Here is a 22,829-nt window from a genome sequence, read left to right as displayed (position 1 = left end):
CTTCTCTTCTCCCTATATACCAATGACTGCATCTCAAACAATACATCTGTTAAAATACTGAAGTTTGCTGATGACACAACAGTGATTGGTCTCATTTGAGACAACGATGAATCTGCATACAGACAGGAGGTTATACAACTTGCCTCATGGTGTAACCAGAACAATCTGGAACTGAACACATCAAAACCATAGAAATGGTAGTAGACTTTAGAAGAAACCCTCCTATACTACCACCTCTTACAATACTAGACAGTAGAGACCTTCAAATTTCTATGTTCTACTATATCACATGACCTAAAATGGATACCTAATATCAAAAACATCATCAAAAAAGCACAACAAAGAATGTTCTCTCTGTGTCAACTCAGAAAGCTCAAACTGCCCAAGGAGCTGCTGATACAGTTCTACAGAGGAATTATTGAGTCTATCATCTGCACCTCTATAACTGTATGGTTTGGTTCTGCAACCCATCAGGACAGACACAGACTTCAGAGGATAATTAGGACTGCAGCAAAAACAATTACTACCCATCTACTTTCAATCGAGGACCTGTATACTGCACGAGTCAAAAAGAGGGCCGTGAAAATATTTACAGACCCCTCACATCCCAGACATAAACTGTTTCAACTCCTTCCCTCAAAACGATGCTATAGAGCACGGCACACCAGAACAACTAGACACAAGAGCAGTTTTTTCCCCCGAAAGCCATCACTCTGCTAAACAAATAATTCCCTCAACATTGTTCAACTATTTACAAAGTGTACACTACTATTACTGTTAATCTTCTCACCACTCCTTCTCACCCATCCCCTCCCGCTTGTGATTGTAGGACTGTAACTTTGTTGCTTGTATCCTTACAATTTATACTGACTTTTTCCTAGTTTGATTTGATTGTTGATTGTACCCTATGACTATCATTAAGTGTTGTACATTATGATTCTTGATTCTTAACAAATGTACCTTTTCTTTATGTATACTGAGAGTATTTACACCAAGACAAATTCCTCGTGTGTCTAATTACATTTGGCCAATAAAGCTATTCTATTCTATTCTATTCTATTCTATTCTATTCTATTCTATTTTCAAAAGGCAACTGGACTTTCCTTCCTTTTCTTGAACTGAATTGAAGAAGCTTCTTGGATGAGAAGTGAAACATTTTCAAGGGGAAAAACAAAGTCCAGTCGCCTTTTGAAATGCACCTTTGGGACAATCACAATCTGGATGATTGAGAATCTTCATAGACATTTATGAAAAATTATTACATCAGAATTTTGTTTCAGTTCAGTCACTTCTGATACCATCCAATGGTGATATTTATGCATTTCAAAATGTCTGGCTTTGTACCAGTTTTCTGGCTTTGTACCAGTTTTTGGAAACAAGAACAAAAGTACCAATTAATTAGATAACTTTGTTAAAATATTGTGGTAATGCCTTAGATGCAATATATCTTGTTTTCATCAAAGCATTTGAAACACACCTGATTACTTTAAAAGTATTTTTAAAAAAGATTAGCTATAGCTACCGTGTGTGCATAATATGTGGCAAGTGTTTGAAATCATTTTTACTTAATTTGCATCGAGCTGCTTTTGCAACTTAATGACCATATCCTACTTTTCCTGCCTATATCATCTCCAACATAAAAAGCCAGAGGTCTCTCTCTCTCCCCACTCCACCCCTGTATTGTGGGTACAGTATTGTAGGTACTGAATACAGGTACTGTATTCTGGTAAGTTTCTGAGTACAATTCAAAGTGCCGATTTTAAGCTTCAAAGCCCTACATGGCTTGACTTCTACGTATCTTTAGAATCATTTCTTTCAGACAGAATTGCCCTGCCCACCTTGTCCATTTGGGAGTGCTTAGGGGCCCCACCCATGAGAGAGAAGTGGGAAATTGGAATCAATCTGTGGTTCAGTAGTTCCCAGGCTGTGGCATAGTCTCCTTACCCCATTATACTCCATTAACGGTGTAAATGCAGAGCTCTTTTGTCAGACTTTTGAGACCCAGATGGGACTATTATGAGTTAGAATTTATGTCAGGGTTTTATTTTATGCTCTTAATGATTATTTTAATTGTGATTTAAGTGTATGTCTATTTTAATTGAATTGCAATTCAATAAGTCAATAATAATAAATACATAAATGGTACCCTGCATTCTCTTTAAAAAGACAGTGAAAAGGTGGTGTGGCTGTGGCACCTCAAATCCAGTGTGAAGGAGGAGCAGCTGAGGATGCTGGAGATGGGATTGCAGTAAGAATGCCTTTCAACTGGAAAACACTAGTCTCCTAGCTCCACATTTTAGATATATGGCTGCATTCACACCAATTTGTCTTGCACAGCATGTTAAGTTTGAAATTAATTGGCTCTACTTATAGAGGATTGAAAGGAATGCAAGACTGTTTGTATAAACATAATCTTAGCCCTGAAGGAATGGAAGGAGTAAGAAAGAAATTCAACATTGCTCCTCCTTGATTTTCTTTCGTGTAAGAGGGGGAAAGAGAAACTTTGTCAGCCTTTCAAAATTCCATTATTATATCCCATAGCAGTAATGGAGAGTTCTAGCAGTTCTTGTCTAAACTGGTTTTGGCCTGGCTCACTTCAAAGGAGTTACACAATTGTACAATGGCATATGATCATGTAACTGAAGAGGTGCACTGCGGTGACAAACATGGCACACAGATTGCTGTTTCTCTTTTTTTTTAATCGTCACCACACCATTAGCTCATATGAAGAAAAGTACCAATTTACAAAGAGAGAACTCAAAGGAAACAAACCTGAATTGTGTCAAGCAAAGAAGTGGAGATTAAGACTATGCCAGGTCAGTTTATTTATGCATCTAGCCCAATACTTTTGTCCAATTACCAAGGGATCAAAAGGAAGAAGCTCAACCACAGACTCTAAACGCCAGTCACAAACCTGATGTTGTAAAACCTAAGACTCGAGATTCCATTCCTGAAAATAGAAAACTTACCCCAATACATAAAACAGCCATAAAGACTGCGGGTTAGAACCCATTGGACACAACCCAGTTTAAGTCTCCTCCAACAAAGAGGGTCCAGTTTTGCCCATTACACAACTCTTGACACCCGCTGAACAGGTGCCAAGGATTTGCACAGAAACCTCTGTGCCTAAGGAAGGCTTTGTTAAGGGAATACAGATTCTGCTATAAGTATTGTGAATCTAAACACTCAGCCAAAGACTGCACAGCCAAGGTGCAATATCATCTATGCAACAGCAACGAGCACCAGCCGCTCTGCATCCAGACTCTGAGCCACGACAGCAGAAAACACATAACCCTCCCTCAGCCAAGGAGCCTCAGCCTGCTATAGAGGCACACCTGGAGCCAGTGGTGAGTGTCAATTGCATGGCAATGTGCGATAACACACTGTCTCCTCGCTCATGTCATCAGATCTGCTTAGCCAACGTCTACCCCGATGGACACCCAGAAGAAGCAGTGAAGATGTATGTAATTGTGGGTAATCAGAGCAATTGCTTGCTGGTCAAGCCCGCATTCTTTGACCTCTTCGCTGTTCAAAAGGAAGAAGTGCATTTTACAATATCAACGTGCACCGTACCACGAAGTATGGCGGGGAGGAGAGCTACTGGAAGGATGGGAAGAGCTAGCAGCAGAGAATTGCTGTGAGACACTGGAACCTGCTTGAAATCTAGCTGGCCTGGGATGGAGGGAAGAGGCTTTCTTAGAATAGTGGGAGGAGGCCACGTGTGACCGAGGAGCTATGTCTGTGGCTCTCTCCCCTGACATTCCTTCCAGCTGTAGCGCTTCGTGGAGTGCTGCTTGGAGGGAGTCTTTGCCTCTCTGAATGAAGTCCTCACATTCCTTGTTCATTTCCTCAAAGCATTGAATGTGTTCTTGGAGCTTTGGGTCACCCAGCTTCAACTGGATGGACTTGAGTTTACTTTCGCTGTTTCTCACTGTGCGAGAAGGTCATCTAGATCATCTAGCAATGTGCAAATTCTCTCGAGGGACAGCTTGCGTTTTGGGGCTTTACAGATCTCCTCCAGCTCTGACCTTGAATCTGCATAGGAACAATATTGCCTGTCCCAATCCTCCTTCAAGCATGACTCCATGGGTTCAGTGAGCTTCCTGTGCTGTCTGAGGTCGTAGGCTTTCCGAGGTAATGTAGCCTCTTCAGAATGTTGGACATCTGAAACTGGGCTTTGGGAACCAGGCTCCATGTTTACATCAAGGGTGGGTGAAGGGTTCGAATCCTCTGGTACATCAGAGACATCTGTCATGGCTGAAGATGTTGCCATGCTTCAAATTGGCAAAAGGTGAATTTTGGAAAATGTAGCAGTTTTCCATGTAATTCCCCCTTTTTTCACTAGGGTGGCACTGCAGGCGTGTCGCTGAATTTAGAAACTTCTGTAAAATTCATTACTCTAGGTGGCGCTGCAGGCGTGGGGCTGAATTTAGAAACTTCTGTAAAATTCAGTGGTTGACCACTAGAGGTGTGTGTTGCCAGGTCTGGAAGACACTGATGCAGTACACAGGTTGGCCTCTTAGTGGTGCTTGTCAGAGGCCCGAGAGGCTCCCCATATGCCTTCAAAACAGACCTAGGATGGGGAATCTCAGGAATAGTCTGTGGCGATTGGCTGCAGGCCCCAACCCAGGCAGATATCTTCGCAACATCCATTCCAACAGCTTGCCAACACCCTTTGGAACTGTTGGAAGCAAGAGTACCTGTCCACCCTACAAGGCCACCAGAAGCGACCAGCAGACTTTCACCAAGAAGCTCTACACCAGACTGGTCACCGACCTAGTGTTGCTGTGGAAAAAGGCTGAACTTGAAGATTAAACTTCAAGCTTTGCATGCTTTGCTTTGTTTGATCCTATATTACTGTTTACTGTTTATCTTAGTTATATACTGTAGTTAATTGATAGTTAGTTAGTAGTGGAATTTATAATTCCAGGAGGGAAGTGTGCTGTCCAGATAGTACATAAGTAATTGGGAATTGAGATAGTTAATTTAGAATTGGGAGCTGTCTCTTAAGGGAATGCCTCATGGTAAATGTAGTTAATTTATCCTGGGAAACGTAGTTCATGTCATGTGGTCACATCTGTAATCCTAATTCATCACTGAATTGACCCTTGGTTGGGTTGGGGAAGGTTTCTTCACTCTTGACTGGACCCCAACAGTGTGCTGGTGCCTCACCCCCTTGCTCCTTCATTATGGGATGAAAGATCATTATTCTTTTGCACTATGAAGTCAGCTAGGCAAAGAATTGGACATTAGATGGATGCCTGGTGACCCAATAAAGAAACTTTGTATGGAAGCCTTTGTAGAGTTGTCTGTCTGTCTTTATATTCAGCCAGCAGTCTAAAGACAGAACACATAGCATTATACCGAAGAAGACAGTGCAGTCGTCTTCAGTATAGAAAAAGTGCAGAGAAGAGCAACCAGTGATTAGGGTACTGGAGACTAAAACATATGAAGAACGTTTACAGGAACTGGGCACGGCTAGTCTAGTGAAGAGAAGGACCAGGGGAGACATGATAGCAGTCTTCCAATATTTGAGGCGCTGGCACAGAGAGGAAGCGGTCAAGTTATTTTCTAAAGCCCCAAAGGCCAGACAGGAAATAATGGATGGAAACTGAACAAGGAGAGATTTAACCTGGAAATAAGGAGAAACTTTCTGACAGTGAGAACAATGAACCAATGGAGCAGCTTCCCTTTGGAAGTTGTGGGAGCTTCATCACTTGAAACTTTCAAGAACAGATTGGATTGCCATTTGTTAGAAATGGTGTAGGGTCTCCTGCTTGGGAGGGAGTTGGACTAGATGACCTATAAAGTCCTTTCCAACTCTGTTAATCTGTTTACTTCTGTTTACAGTCCCACAAAAGCAGAAATCCGCCTATCATGTGCCATGAAATAAGTAAATGAGATTATGAATCTTTGCACCCATGAAAACAGAATGCTCTCAATGGTTACACTGACCTTTCCTTTGCCCATTCAGATGGATTGGAGATGGATAGTTCAGTCTAAAAAAGGAACCACGGTGCCATCATCTGCCCTCAAAGGAGTTGCTGACTGCATCTTAGTATGAGTCACACTCTGGACTTGGTTCCTTCCAGTTAGGATAAGGACAGGCAATGTTTTGATTGGCAAGAGTTGTAGTAACATGGGAAGAGGGCCTGAGAGTCAATAACTGCATGGGAACACATCAGTGTATGGCAGGCAGTGAAATTTATGACAGCGCTTTGGGGACAGTTTAACTTTTTTAACATTTGTATGTCTATTTTAAAGCTTTACATCTGTTCTCCAACTTACAGTTTACATTTGCTTGCCAACTTAATTGGGGGAGAGGGCTCTGAAAGTTGCAACGAGTATTGGGATATACAGGCAGCCCTGGGGAAACACGAATTTCGGGATGGCCCCACCAAAATCTACCACTGCCTCCCTCTCTCTTTCATTGAATCCTATATTGCTATAGTTGTGAAAGAGATACTTTAGATCAAGGGTCTTCAAACTTGACAGCTTTAGGACTTGTGAACTTCAACTCCCAGAATTCCTGAACTAACATAACTGGAGGAGGAATTCTGGGAGTTGAAGTCCACAAGTCTTAAAGCTGTCAAGTTTGAAGACCCCTGCTTTAGATAGCCTTTCAGGGCAAGAAAGGAATAAAACAGAACAGAGAGGGTTTTTTAAACTGTGCTACTACAGTTATATCTACAAACATTTGCTATTTGTAATCAGTTGTGTAATATTTAGAAGATTGTAACAGGTTTACAAAGTAGGGGATTAAGAGAACCCTGTCAGGTTGTAAGAGAACATATCCCAGTGAAGAATAAAACTGCAATATGAGATTTCCTACTAGGGAAAAGAAGCACTATAAACATTCGTGTAATATGTCATTTAAAAAAAAAATGAATTCATAACTTTACAAATATCACAATGAGTCAAGGAATTTATTCCATTCTGTTACACCCATTTTAGGGCATGTCTTTTCAGTACCAATCTTAAAGGTTTCCATCAGGATGTTGTCATTTTAAGAATCTGTACCACAGAACTTTCTGCAGTTGTGTAAAAGTCTCAGCCCCACTGTTTTTTAACAGTTATTTCTGCCAAATCACTTTAGAAAATTTTCAGTATGTACAATGTATACAGAACAGTTTGTATTCATTCTAGCTCTAAATCTCTGCCTTTCGCTTCCTGCTTTCCACAGCTTCTGAGCAGATAACAAATCAAATGTGACCTAAATAGGTAATTCATTGTTTGCAATATTTGTGTAAATAGCAGGCATTGATCTATTAATCTGGATTACAACCTTAACGAGAAAATAGGATTGTAACCATACTTCTCTTGTTGTAATTCTGCCTTAAATCAGATCTGTTCTTTTTTACCAGCTGTTTTTAACTTGAAAGCAAATTTCCATTGGGTTAGAGGGAGATTTTCCTTCTAATACAAACAGCCAGCATGTGAATCAGACTGGATTAGGATCACAGTAACACTGAAAGGTTAAAACATTTTTCTTCCCTCCTAAAGTTATAAATCTGCTGTTCCCATGTCTGCTTGTATTCAATTTAAAAAATTGGCAACAGAATTGCTATATGCATAGTATTGTATTTAGCTTGGTTATGCATAACACACCAAATCAAATATTAGTCCACCATATTACTTGTATAATGCAGACTAAGTTTGTATCATTAGAATATGGTTCTATGTTCATCAAGGCAATTTAGTTTAATTTAGTGAACGGTGATTAAACATGAAGTAAGGCATCTCTTTGAGGGAAATGGGTGGTTCAGAAATGTGAAATATAAATAAATGAATGTAAATGTTAAAATCAAGTTGGCTAGCTTGTGGTTTACTAGATTGTGTCAATTCAAGATATTGGATTAATTTATTAATCCATGGTTAAACCTGTCAAATCTGGGCTGTAAAAGTGTTGGAGGTTTCTATAATTCTTTGCTTCCATCTGGTGGTCATTACTTACTGTATTTACAATACTGTAATTGTAGGAGAAGGAATGGCAGAGCCCAGGGGTGGAGTGAAAAAGGGGAATCAGCTAAAATCCCTTTGTAGCCACAAGCGAACAAAGTCTAACCAGAATTCCTGAACTAACATGACTGGAGGAGGAATTCTGAGAGTTGAAGTCCACAAGTCTTAAAGCTGTCAAGTTTGAAGACCCCTGGTCTAACCCCTCCTTGGATGCCATTGATTCTAACTCTAATCAGATGCTGATGGTTAGTTGAGAAGATTCCCATGCATAGGCTTTTAGCAATAAATCAGTTTAATTAAACTTTGACATGTGGACCTGGTCTTTCGTGCCTGACACTAACTATGATTCAGTTAATATTCCCCCTCCCACAAGCATATGCACTCTTTAGATTACTTCTTTTTCCTTCTTCTGAAGCCAAACCCATATCTTGCAACCTTGAGATATGTATGTATGTATGTATGTATGTATGTATGTATGTATATATTTTCCAGTGCTTCGGTTCTGCAAAGCTTGTGGATGGTCCATTTGATCACTGAGAAAACTCTTCTCTGCCCTTGGATTCTTTGCCATTATTTCTCACTTGGAGATTTTTACTTAGTCCCATGACATGTAAGGAAAACATTGGGTCTGTACCTGGAGTTCGTATGACACCTTCTATAATTTGGTGGTAAATGTAAGAAATGCATGGAGATGAAGATGGGATACAATCCAGCTGCTCAATAAACAACAGGAAAAAAGGGCATTAGTTTTGCTAACACACGGTTGCATCAGGTGGCATGTGTGTTCAGATTTATCATTCTGACGTTTAGTTTTTCAGATGGAGAGGTTGGCTCCATATTGCAGCCTTTGACTCCCAGCCTATGGACTGCAAAGCAAAGAAGGACAAAGCACTATAGAGGAAAAGCAAGATAGGTCTGTATTGGGGTGGCTTGTAAACCCTGTGGCATTATTCACTGAGCAGACATGTGGCAGATTCATTAATGTAATGAGGGAAAGGTGGCAAGGCAATTTGAATTTTTAGGAATAACTCTTCCATTATATCAATGTAAGTTAAGTATGGCTCTGGTCATTTATATTTCAGGATAAAGATATTTTTATTATTGAAGAACCTGCAGTGAGACATTATTTGAACAACCTTCTTAGTGCTCTTCTCTTGATGGTTTAGAAATAATCTCTGTAGCTTGGCAGGAGAGAAGATGATTGCAAGTCAGCTTCAAAATTATTTAGAGGGATTGGAGAACAGAGAAAATGGTGCATTAGAAATTCCCTTGTTATGCCTGAGGACAATAAACCTTTGTACAGTTCAAAGAACTATTGAATTGCGGCCTATACTTTGATTGCCTAGTTGTGCAAAGGTCTCATTCATTTGCATGACTTTCACAAAAGGAAAAGGGATCAACTGCATAAACAGGCTCTCTGTGTCTTTAACAATAATACAGACATTCAGAAAATAAAAGGTGTGTTTGAGGAGCATCCATCCATTCATCTATCATACTGCATGTCCTTTGAAAATATAGGAATTATTTATTTATTTTTCACATTTCTGAGACACACACACACACACACACACACACCATTTCCCTCAGAGTGGATATCCTAGCCTTTACATTAATAAATTTGATCCATATTGGACTGGTACCAATTTAACTCTTAAGTTAAATAAGTTAACTCTTACCTCCTCTCCCAAAAGATGCTGGAGATGATTTTCTCTATTTTCTCTATTTTGACTAGGAATGGTCAAAAGGTGTTTATTTTTACTTAGGGATATGACATTATTAATGTAGAAAAGAAGCTCATATCTGTATAGTATTCTACAATGAATAAACTATTTTAAGTGAGTTTTTAAAATTATAAACATTTCAAATATAGAAATTGGATTCAGTATTTATATGATGGTACAAGTATATTTTTATTACACCCTACTTTATTGCACCTTATTATCTCCTGTAAATTATCTTCTAAAACAGATGGATTTGGAACACATATCGGAAAGAGGTTGGAAATTGAACTTAATGAGTGTTGTCTTTGTAGTAATGCTAAATAATAATCTTGAAATGACCATAATTAAAGTGTTATATTACCCTCCTGGGAACAGTAGTGTAATAAAGAACTTGGCCTTATTTCACATTTCTGGGGTTTGGGGTTTGTTTGGTTTTTTTGCTTGTCACCAGATCTCTTGATGGGATTATGAGTTTACATTACTAGCTTCTTGTAAGAAACTAGTTAATAGCTGAAAAATACTATAATGCATGAGAATTTCCCCCTTACATTCATTCACAGGTGGATTTTTTTTTCCTCACTCATGAATGTTCACATATATTAAACTGACTTCTAATTTCAAGGAAGTGCTATGTTCTAGTAGTCTTATTTATTTAATTATTTAATTCATTGGCTCATCTATTGTGCTGAATTAAAATGCATAAAACTTAGGTGTAAAGAACAGTGAATGGAAAATGAAAATGTGTTTAGTGGTGGTCCATAAAATTTTTCTGGAAATGTGAGAATATTTTGGGTGTGTGTGTGTGTGCAGTATGAAAATATGATCAGCTGTGTTGCAGGGTAAGAAACACAACAAGATTTACTTTAGTAGCCTATGAAACCATCATGAAATGATATTGTATATTTTTACATAAGAATTTTTCCAAATCTCTGTAGAATCATTTTCCATATAACACTTTTCAGCTGGAAAGGTGGAACAGCCTGTAATGTAACAAAACACAACCTGTGAATCCAATATGTTTTTTAATATCCATTAATAATGCACCCAAGCAAAGAGAGCTGATTTATTAGCTTAATGTTCTTTCTGTGCCAACTCAGAAAGCTCAAACTGCCCAAGGAGCTGCTGATACAGTTCTACAGAGGAATTATTGAGTCTATCATCTGCACCTCTATAACTGTCTGGTTTGGTTCTGCAACCCATCAGGACAGACACAGACTTCAGAGGATAATTAGGACTGCAGAAAAAACAATTACTACCCATCTACTTTCAATCGAGGACCTGTATACTGCACGAGTCAAAAAGAGGGCCGTGAAAATATTTACAGACCCCTCACATCCCAGACATAAACTGTTTCAACTCCTTCCCTCAAAACGATGCTATAGAGCACGGCACACCAGAACAACTAGACACAAGAGCAGTTTTTTCCCCCGAAAGCCATCACTCTGCTAAACAAATAATTCCCTCAACATTGTTCAACTATTTACAAAGTGTACACTACTATTACTGTTAATCTTCTCACCACTCCTTATCACCCATCCCCTCCCGCTTGTGATTGTAGGACTGTAACTTTGTTGCTTGTATCCTTACAATTTATACTGACTTTTTCCTAGTTTGATTTGATTGTTGATTGTACCCTATGACTATCATTAAGTGTTGTACATTATGATTCTTGATTCTTAACAAATGTACCTTTTCTTTATGTATACTGAGAGTATTTACACCAAGACAAATTCCTTGTGTGTCCAATCACACTTGGCCAATAAAGAATTCTATTCTATTCTATTCTATACGAGACATGCATCTAATTGCTTTTATGAGACCAGTACTTATGTTGGTTCTAAAGACCTTATTAGAAGCCACTATCAAATATATAAACTAGAGCCTTGGTATTTTTATAACAGAGTACTTTATTAGATCTGGGAACATATAGGTTGCAGCCACTTGAGTTATTAGCTAAAATTTATTTAACCATGTGTTACTTAAAGGACCAACTGTATTTGCCAATAGTTAATTTCTGCTATTGTCATATCGGCTGATACGAACAAAAGACGCGAGGCAGTGACTTGAGTTCAGCTCATTTATTAAGGGAAAACACAAGTGGAGTCAGTGGGGAAAAGCCGCGACTTATATGGATCTGGCGCCAGGCGCTGCGGCCAATGACAGCCGTTCGAATCGCCCGCGATCGGCTCGGCCAATCGCGGTCGATTCTGAACGGCCAATCAGTGCCGCGCGCTCGACCAATCCGGTGGCTGCGCGCTTTGACCAATCCGGGTTGCCGGATTTCGAGAATGGAAATGTCCATACAGAACAGCTATTTTGTTTGTTTATTTGTTTGTATTGCTGCAGCTCCTATGAGAAGGCCATTTTCCCACTGAGGGGAGAGAACTCTCCTTTCTCCCTGCCCCACCAGTTCCTATTGCATGGGACCTTTCAATGTCAGGAAAAGAATGATGGTCTTGGTGGCTTGGAGTTCTCTCTTATACTAGTGTTTCATGGCTGGTGAAAGTGAAGTTAATAATCAGTTGGCTTCAGACTACTTTTGAAAGATTAGGTTCTGATCTGCATGGTAACTCACCTAAAGCAGAAGACGCTGATAATTTCTCAAGGGTGGGAATAAACAGTGTTGCTTGTCCCCTACTTGTCCCACCCCACAAAGAAAGCAATCTCTCAGCCTGTCTTTTCCTGTACCATATTGAAAGTAGAAGATTCCAACTGCTCAAACAGTGTTGTTCCATTTATCTATTGTGCATTGTTTCATTCCATGAAAACACTCCACTCCATTTGGTTACCATGCACTGTGGGCAGGAATGCTGCCTCCTCTCTGCTTACTGGTTGCTATTTCATCTGGGCTGTGGACCTTTTTTTAAAAAAAAAGATACAGCAGTAAATTGTAATGGCTAGGCATACCAACACATGCACCCAAATTTATTCGTACAATTATGAAAGACCCAGCTCATCTATTTATTTGTTTTACACATTCACCTATAAACCAGGGAAAGGTTGGTTTGTGTACTTTTTAAATCAGCTCATGGATTTAAAAAGTGAAATGGTAAATGAAACTGACAAAAATTCCACCAGATTTTTTTTTCATCATCTTGTGACAGTATAACTGTAATCCTTTCTTTCTTTCTTTTTTGTAACTTGTCTATCCATTGATGCATCAGATGGGGAGGTGTTAAATACAAGGGGGAGAAAAACAGAGAAGCTCATACAAAAGTTCTATTAATGGAAGCCTCATGGTGTCAAGATCCGCTCGGAGAATAGAAAGCAACTTTCCATGGGATGGATAAAGAAGCAGAAGGGTTTAACAATCAGGGACCTGAGTAAACAGGCAGGTGAACACCTCGGCTCTCATAAAGGAAGGGGCTGAAGCCCAGAAAGGGATTTTTTAAAGCTGTCTTTACAGGTAGTCCTCGACTTACAACAGTTTGTTTAGTGACCGTTCAAAGTTACAACGGTACTGAAAAAAAGTGATGTATGACCATTTTTCAAAGTTACGGCCTTTGCAGCCTCCCCACGGTCATGTGATCAGAATTCAGAAACTTGGCAATTGGCTCCTATTTATGATGGAAGCAGTGTCCCAGGGGTCATGCAATCCCCTTTTGCAACCTTCCGACAAACAAAGTCATTGGGGAGGCCAGATTCACTTAACAACCAAGTTACTAACTTATCCGCTGCAGTGATCCACGTGACAACGGTGGCAACAAAGGTTGCAAAATGGGGCAAAATTCACTTAACATCTTATTTAACAACAGGGCTTTTCGGCTCTGTTGTGGTCATAAATCAAGGACTTTAGGTAACCTAAGCATCAATGCAGAAAGGACCTGGGGAGTAGAAACATTAGAGGAATGGCAATGATCCCAAATAACTTTATTTTAGGGATTTCTTTCAGATATGTCCTTTTCCCCTAAAACTGGACTGGCCAATTTAACTGTAAAATAGGTATATTCAGTATACTAAATGAAAAATATGAATAATGGAACAAGCCACCATCTTACCCTCCCCTTCTATCATTTGAGGAATTTATCATTATACCATACTCTTATATGTCCGTGGATGGCATATATCCACGCTTGTTAAATAGGATGAAAAGGATGGAGCCCAGACTGTCTTGACCTCTTCCCTCCTAAAATCACTGACTGGAACCAACCCAAGAGAAAGGAGTAAAATAGTGCCTCCCACTCCTAACCCTGAGAAGGGATGGGAAACAACAGAGACACATCACTAGGTTTTGACAATGTCTTAGTTCAGGGGTCGCCAACCTTTTGGACCTCAGGGACCATCAAACTCACAATTTTAAATTCCGCAGACCACTAATATGAATTTTGACTGACGGTGGCTTGCTGATGTTGGTGGGAAAGTCGGTCCCGCATTCCAGAGCTGCAGTAGTCACAGGACTGGCCCTTTGGTCATCCCGGAGCAGCTGCTCCTCCACCCGGGTACACCAGCCTGCCATGGACTGGTGGAGCTGCTCCAGGATGATCAAAGGGCCAGTCCTGTAACTACTGCAGCTCTGAAATATGGGACTGACTTTCCCACCAACATCAGCAAGCCACCCCGGGGTGGATTTCCCTCCCCCACAGTTGGTCTTACCTTCCAGTTCCAGCTTGCGTGGCTCTACTCAAGGTAAGGTTTGTGCTCAGCTGAAAGGTGGGGGCCAGTGGGTGGGCGGGCCATGTGGGCGGCACAGCACTGTGTTCCCGCACAGCCTGGATTGCTTTGGGGGGGACATTTCTCTGCGGATCACCAAAATTTTCTCATGGACCACCAGTGGTCCCTGGCCCACAGGTTGGCGAACACTGTCTTAGTTGACCCTAATTCTTTGAAGCTTTGGAACTTAAAGGTCTACAGAAATAATGAATACAATGTCCAGAGTGAATATCTTAAAAAATAAATATAGCATTTCATAAATGTTACAGCATATTCTTCACCATGGTATGCCGGGCCACCAAAAACCAACAAAAAATATGTACTTCCACAAATTGTTTTGCTTGCCACTAAATATATATGAATAATTATAAAAGAGGATGCCAATCAAAATACCTGCCTAATACAGATACCACCACCTTTTCTCTTTGCAACGTTTCAGAGAAGGGGATTCATAAAAGACTTGGTAAGCAGTCATGGTGGAACAGATAAGAGATATTGAATGAAGCAGAATTTGTTGAACTAGCACATATGCATATACTGTATTTTGTAAGCAAAAGGTAAAGGTAAAGGAATCCCTGTGGGTTTTACTCCGCTTGTTGTTGCCCACTGTATGGTGTGGTGCTCATCTTTTCAAGGTCATTGAGCCATTGCTGTCCAAAGACATTTCCATGGTCATGTGGCCAGCATGACATCACAGAGAGCTGTTACCTTCCCACCAAAGTGATACCTATTTATCTACTCACTCACATCTGCATGTTTTCGAACTCCTAGGTTGGCAGGAGCTGGGGCGAGGAGGGGAGTTCACCCTGTCACATGGTGCTCAGGTCTCAAACCTGGGCTGCCCGCTTTCCAGCCGACAAGCCCAGTATCTTTACTACTGAGACACCACACCACCTCAATATTTTATATATTTTGTGAGTATAGACAAACTTTTATTCAATAAGATTATCAGAAATGCTGCCGTACAATATTTATTTACTTGGAAATACAGCCCATTGTATGTGCATTGTGCTACTATGTTAATTGTTATAATCCAGCTGGCTTTGTAAATTATAATCATCTCAAGATAATAAACAAAGAGCAAATACCAAAAAATAAAAGCTGTGTTGCAGTTGACAAAGAAGACATTACTCACTAAAACAAAGCAACTTTGCAAAAGAACAAGCATTCAGCAATCTAACCCACAACTTGTCCCCTATTGTTGATTGTAAGCTTCACCTTCCCTTATTCTGAAGTTTGGTATAGCATGTAGAGACATCTAGTGGCTGAGCACTCTGTGCAGCTGTTAATAGTTTTGGAGAGAGAGTAAAACACATCCTCAACACAAAACAAAAAAAGTGGGACCTCTAAATCAGTATTTTGAATCCTAATAGCAATATTTATTCATCCCAAGAAAACTGCATCTCATAAACCTCACTGCATGTTGAAACATAAAATCCAAGTTTATAGAAATCTTGGTTCACTATAATCTGAATATACTACAGATTTCTGGGCTCAATTCAAATTCATCTGAAACTATAAATTACAACTCGGAGCTTTCATATCTCTTTTTTAAAATGCCCCATAATTGTTCTTAAGATCTGATTACTGTTCCATGTAATACATTTGATGAAAATAGGCAAATGGTTAGAGAACAAGGTGCATGGTTATGTTTCATCCTCGGTTCCCCTTTCAAGTTCTAGAGCAATTTCAGTTGTATTTAGTGTCTATACTCATTTTCAAATAAAACTATACAGGATTGTGCCAGAGTTATCTTTAACCATGTGGTAGCCACAACCCACTTTTTGATAATCATCTTGGCAAATAGAGATGTCAAGCTTTGGTGTGTTGCAAGTGGCAAAATATCCTAGCTCCTCTGAAGCATCAGGAAATTCTTTGCTTCAGAAAACATCTCTGCTTCAGGTGAAGCACACATTCCTATGTATTTCTGCTGTTCTTGCTTTTCCATTGGAGAGAATAAAGTATCTGCTATTAACAACCAGATGGAGACACAATTTAATTCATTTTACTCCCAAAGAGAGCAGGTTGATCAAGTCTACATTAGGAAAAACCAATAAAGAGGGATATTAAGATCAACTTCAAGTAACAGAGACACTTTTTTATTGTTGCACAGTAATAATAAAATCTTGATTAACGTAGCAAGAAAATTGCTTATGGTAAATTTATTACTAATGCCAGGCTGCTTATGCACACTCATGTAGTAGGTATGCACTTAGGATGCTAATCTGAGGAGGACAAAGTGGTGGTAAGAGTTTTTGCCTTACAGTGTCTTCCTCTGGATCGATCAGCTCCAAATATGGAAGGTCTCAACATTTTTTTCTATACATTTTAGCTTGGGAATAAGTCATTGCTTACTTGCTTTTTAAGATGAACTAATATTGCATACTGGTCCTCTTCAGATTTCTAGGAGCATATTGATGCAGATAAGTCTTTGTTTTTAGTATATAGTCTCTCTCTTAAATGAAATTTAGGAGTTGCAACATGTGTTATATTGAAAGTGTGCACAAAGGAGGAAAAACTTACCATTTGTCCCAATTTGTCTAAAAAGATCGTGTACATAAAATACATATAATTGTTATCTCTATACTATTATTACTCTTCTGAATCACTGGCCTTCAACTGCATGCCCAGAACTTTGTAGGGGTATGCAATGCTTTAGATTCAGTTTGGAAGAGTTATTTAGAAACATGAGAGAACCTGAATGCAACACCGATCTGCATTTTATTAAAACAGCCATGCTGCTATTCCAGAATTATGCAGCTGCCATAGGGAAGTTTGTATTGCAGCTGTATGATCCTAAAAACAGAGAAAATTGCTTTAATAAGTACAGTATTACATTTGTGGTCTCATGCATCCTGGAACACTTATTCTTAGCCAGATCCAAAGCATTGTACAGCTCAATATTTTGCTTATGTGTACTCATTTTCATGTTATTCTGAACACAAAAAAATCTACTCCATTGGTCGTGTTCCTATTCGATTGAACTGCTATCCCATTTTTCATGCTATGCAGGTTTATAGTAGGTTCCATAAATACTTTTAGTTTTATTCATTTAAAGACTAAGCCAATTATAATAGTGTAGATTCACTCATTCAACATAATCTTCATACCCAACAGTTTCCCGAGTAACATGAGAAACAAAATAGTTCAAATAAATTCCAGAGAAAATACGTGGACAGAAATAAATCGTACATAGAATATACAACATGATCTCATCTGTATTAGCTATTTCTAACCTCTAACTTTAGTTCTGTTTTTAGTGATTAAAATGCACATTTAGTGTTGATTTCTATTTTATTTTTCTTCAGGATGGTGAAACTGATGCAAGGGGTGAATATTAAGCTAAAATATATATCCTGCAGATTTATTAATAATGCCAATTTATACTGTTCTAAGGATGATTTCTTGAGTGAATTGTTAAAACTGTAAGACAGTAAAATATATTGGTTATCTTGCCACAGGAGGTGACATTGGAACCTGTTGGTATACAATCTATTTTAGTTATTCTTTCTTCTACTGCCTTTAATTGATTTATCAACATGCAAACTATTTTTTTGGGAGAAAGGGGGAAAAAACTAACATAAGATGCTGCTTTCCCTGGTAGTATATTTGAAAAGAAATATATATAGAAAGAAATGAATTATGAGAAGGTATTTAAAGATAAGAGTGAATGGTAATAACAGGAATAATAAATGCTATCCCCCCTCCCCTTGCTGAAGTCTACATACAAAGATTTATAGGATGATTGAGTCAGAGGTGATCTTTCAAGTTAGTCCAAATGACTTATCAAGGTAAATAATTCAATGTCAAAACAAGTCATCAAAATAGTTGTATAGTAGTACTGTATGATGCTTCAATCCAAATATATAATAATAATAAAAATTGTAGTTGATTTTCTAAATCCATACCAATGATCAGACTGATGATGGAAATCAGATTGTAGATGATCCATACACCTCTTTCTTCAAATTTGGCTTGAATTACTCCAATGAGAAAATATCTACTAGCATTCCAAATATTTCGCTCCATTGCCACTTCAAGATGTTTCAAGCAGTTTTTTTCAATGTTCTGTTGAAGTCTGAGCTATAGGTAAATCTTATCAATACTTATCACCTGAAAAATACATTGATATTAGGTGATAATACTCCCACTTTTCTCTCTAAAGGTACATCGTAGTATGTAAGTTAGCATATATAAGTTTATTCAAAACTGTTTTGCTTTGCTTCCTTTTCCTTTGTTTGTGATATTTTTCTTCTATTTTTGACAACTAGAACTGGGCGTAGGAGTAAAAGGAAGTTCTATATTGTATATATCACACCAAATGATCCTAACAAATGTGCTTATTTATCATTCCCATTGAATATGATTTTAATGACGGAATGCCCCTGCTTGAGTCTGATTAATGATGTTACTGTTGAAGTGGGTACAATGCATATCTAATATTGTCCTCTGTAATAATAAATGACAGCTTTGCAGAACAGATTTTAGCTCCATATTTCCTTTCTTTTCTGAGTCAAGACAAGGTCATTTCATTGATGAGTAAACAGCTTTCAGACATCCAACTTACTTAAAATCTCCTTTTTTTCCTGATTGTAAGATCTGAGACAGAGAAAAAAATAAAGAGCTCCCGAAGCTTCATTTTTAAAATATATATATATATATTCCAAGTGTAAAAATCTTCAATCAGGCAATACTACCGAATGGTTTTGCTTAAGAAGAAAGCTATTCTCTTTCTTCTTCTTTGTTGCTGTTGGGTTTTTTTTTTTACTCAAATGTTATCCTGTAGCAGATGTAGGCTGCATGCTGTGAATTCAAAGGCTTTGTGATCTTTTGTTGCATGCAACACCCATGGATTGTAAGGGTGCTTGTGAAAATGTGTTGTGCAAAGCAAGAGCCTATTTCTGACTTGCCCTCATTCATAAGTCTCAGCAGGGCCCCATTTGCATTGTTGTAACCCATTTGGATATTAGTCCTACACGCACATTCCTTTGCCCGGAGACTCTTTTTACCTAGTTTTCATCCTCTCTAGGCTTCTGCTCAGGAGGCGATGGCAATTTAATTCCTGGCCATTTAAAAAGCTGCTTTGGGTTGTCCTTTGCTTACACAATTTGCTGAAACAGGATTGATTTCAAGACAAAAGCGTTAAAAAGGAATTTCAGGAGCATCAGATTTCTATTCTTCCTCTGTCCATCTTAATGTGTAATGGTGAAATGAGCACTGTGTATTTATTTCCATTACAAAGACATCTACAGTACAAATCTGAATAATAATTAAGTTTGATTGTCATATTTCTTCTAAATATTCAAAGGACTGTAGTTGTCTGATGGTGTAGACAATTCTATTAGATTTTTCAAATTATTATTATATTTAGCGTATGGCACATGTTAGCCAGGGATCACTGAGGTGGCTGGTTGCCTCTGTGAAAGGAATATTTTTGGGCGGTGTTGTCTTTACCCATGGGACGCCTGAATGCCAGTAGGCAATTGGGGGAGGCTCTTTTCTTGTCCCTATGCGGTTTATTCGCTCATGGGAATCAAGCCGCCAACCTCAGCAGTGCACAGGCCCAGCGTCTTACCACGTGAGCCACCGCAGCCCCTATCTAGTGTAGATAGAGTTAACAAAAATACGGTTATTGTACCATAACTCTCTGGTTAAAGGGAGTTGGTTTAAATTAAGCTATCCTATGCATAATTACTCAGAAGATAGTTCAGTGGATCTTATTCTCTGCAGTGAGATCTTCAGGGGGATCAAAAAGTCTAGACAATGACCACACCCATGTAATCAAAGTCCCACCCCTTTTTACATGCACATAAAAAGGGGAAGGGCTTGGATCCACGGTGTGTCCCCATCCTAAATTCTTTTATACTTTCTCTGCAGACACCCCTGATGCTCTGGATTAGTGTCAGTTTATAGAAATGCTTTTATTGTTTCTTTCCATTTTTTTCCTAATATTTTTTTCCAAACTTCCAACCACTTTCCTGTAACTTAAATCTGTTATTTTGTATCCTCCTATTTGGGATAATAGACAGTTGGAACCAATGGCCCTCCATCTCTCAGCCAACCCCACCGCATATAGGTGAGATGGGCAGCAATCTACATTGGAATAATAGAAATATAAATAAGAGATGTTATAAACTGCAGTTCAAAGATCTAGAGGCTCGTATACTTTTTTTTAATAGGTCATTTACTTTTAACCTATTCTACTTCACATTTATATACGCAACACATTGATATATACAGTATATATGTGTTCTTATGATTATTTTTATTCAGTGGTGACAAATAATGGTATCCCCTCCCTCATTCGTTCACTTTTGATGACATATTTTAATTGAAACTATCAAAAATAAATTCTATTTATTAAAGTAACTGTAAATAAATTTTCCCTTATTTTCATATACATACATTTTATTGTAAAACATGGTACATTGTTATGGCAATTTTTAATAAATGATGTTCTTCAAATACAACAAATGAAGTAGCTCACTATACAATTTATTAGAAATTGCCATTGCAATACAGCACATTTTGCAATACAAATATAGGTGTGTTAATTAAAATTCCACTGAATGGGAAAGTGCTTACAAGTATGACTTCTAGGAGTGGCACTGCAGTTCCATTTCAAATGATGCAATCTGTCCCTACATTAATCAATAAAAACAGCAGAAGAAAAACACAATTATTAAACCATGTACCAGGCACAGGGATTTCTCATTTATTTTTCTCATCAAATACAAATATGTCCATATTAAGAATTAGAAAAATGTTCCAGATCTGTATTTGCTTAGTTATTCTATATATGCATTCACTTGGTTTTATTTGTGACACAATTAAAAGTAATACTAAAATTTCAAAATGAATATTTTGAAATATGATTTTTTTAAAATATACTTTTTAGAAATTCATCCTGATTTTTTTTAAACCAAGAACTGCTAAAAATATTCAGTATGTGTAAAATTTGGAGAGTCACTAAAATCTTACCACTTTATGAATCCAGACAATGCAATCATCAAAATTCATAAAACCTGAATCCCCCAAACAACTCTGGGGCAGCAGAACAAAAAATGGATATAGCATTGAACCGTTTATTCTACTACGCAGATTTATTTCAAAGTCAGATAACAGATAACAGATAATCAGAGTTGGAAGGAACCCTGTAGATCATCTAGTCCAACTCCCCGCCCAAGCGGGAGACCCTACACCATTTCTGACAAATGGCAGTCCAATCTCTTCTTGAAAGCCTCAAGTGATGACGCTCCCACAATTTCCAAAGGCAAGCTGTTCCATGGGTTGATTGTTCTCACTGCCAGAAAGTTTCTCCTTATTTCCAGGTTAAATCTCCCCTTGTTTAGTTTCCATTCATTATTCCTTGTCTGGCCTACAGGCGCTTTAGAAAATAGCTTGACCCTTTCCTCTCTGTGGCAGCCCTTCAAATATTGGAAGACTGCTATCATGTCTCCCCTGGTCCTTCTCTTCACTAGACTAACCATGCCCAGTTCCTGTAATCATTCTTCATATGATTTAGTCTCCAGTCCCCTAATCATCCTGGTTGCTCTTCTCTGTACTTTTTCTAGAGTCTCAACATCTTTTTTATAGTGTGGTGACCAAAACTGGATGCAGTATCTAGGTGTGGTCTTACTAAGGCTTTATAGAGTGGTATTAATACCTCACTTGATCTCAATTGTATCCCTCTGTTAATGCAGCTTAGAGCAAAGAGATGAAAGGAGAAAGAATGATTATGCTATATATTTTTTCTTTAGTAAAGCATCTATCTTGTTTCCTCTCTCTATGTTTGTGTGTGCAGCCACACGTGTGTGCTTGTGTGTCTGTGTGTATGAATATACTGTCCATGTTTATTCATTTAGAGATGCTTCCACTGTTCTTAGTACTTTTGACTTCATAGACTTAGCAATAGCAACAGCACTTATATATCACCCCATAGTGCTTTATAGCACTCTCTGAGCAGTTTGCAAATATCAGCATATTGCCCTGAACAATCTGGCTCCTCATTTTATTAACCTCAGAGGCCAGGTCAACCTTGAGCGGTCAGGATCGAACTCTAGGCAGTGGGCAGAGTTAGCCTGCAATACTGCATTCTAATCACTGTGCCAACAAGGCTCCAGACTTAAAACCAGCTTAAACGGGTCAGAAATTTTTGCTGATTACCCAAACTGGTTTCTGACAATGGTACTAGGATATTGCATAGCTAAATGTGTATTACGGCACTTTGGTTTTCTTGTAAAGTTATAAAATTCATGTCAACTTACAATAAATACACTGCTTTACTATGTTTACAGGATGAATTTTCTAACTTGCATTTCTGTTCTTATAGAGCAATCCTCCTTGTCCTGATGGAGCCATTATCAATGTTAGCAGTCTTCCTACTACCTGTCAGTAGAAAACAAGATAGTAAAGACTTCTACTGCAAGCTGTAATAGGGGTTCAAAGTAGTTCAAAGACTGATTTACAATAATCCCCTATCTGATGAGATTTGGAAGA

At 38.5% G+C, this 22,829-nt stretch overlaps 1 protein-coding gene and 1 long non-coding RNA gene across 3 annotated transcripts in view; both read right to left on the bottom strand.

The window, feature by feature from the left end:
* Nucleotides 1-22,829, bottom strand: part of EML1 (EMAP like 1) — a 154,157-nt gene that overhangs the window by 121,068 nt on the left and 10,260 nt on the right. The window lies entirely within an intron of this gene.
* Nucleotides 18,409-22,688, bottom strand: LOC148128265 (uncharacterized). Its single transcript, XR_015741155.1, has 3 exons — nt 22,598-22,688; nt 20,916-20,971; nt 18,409-18,443 (listed from the first exon to the last, which is right to left on the bottom strand). It is a non-coding gene; the product is annotated as an uncharacterized LOC148128265 (long non-coding RNA).

The sequence above is a fragment of the Pseudonaja textilis genome, chromosome 1 (genome assembly GCF_049901715.1).
Source record: "Pseudonaja textilis isolate UNSWEBS1 chromosome 1, rPseTex1.2, whole genome shotgun sequence".
NCBI lineage: Eukaryota > Metazoa > Chordata > Lepidosauria > Squamata > Elapidae > Pseudonaja > Pseudonaja textilis.
Note: the sequence above shows the minus strand (reverse complement) of the source record. Positions and strands in the feature narration are given on the sequence as shown.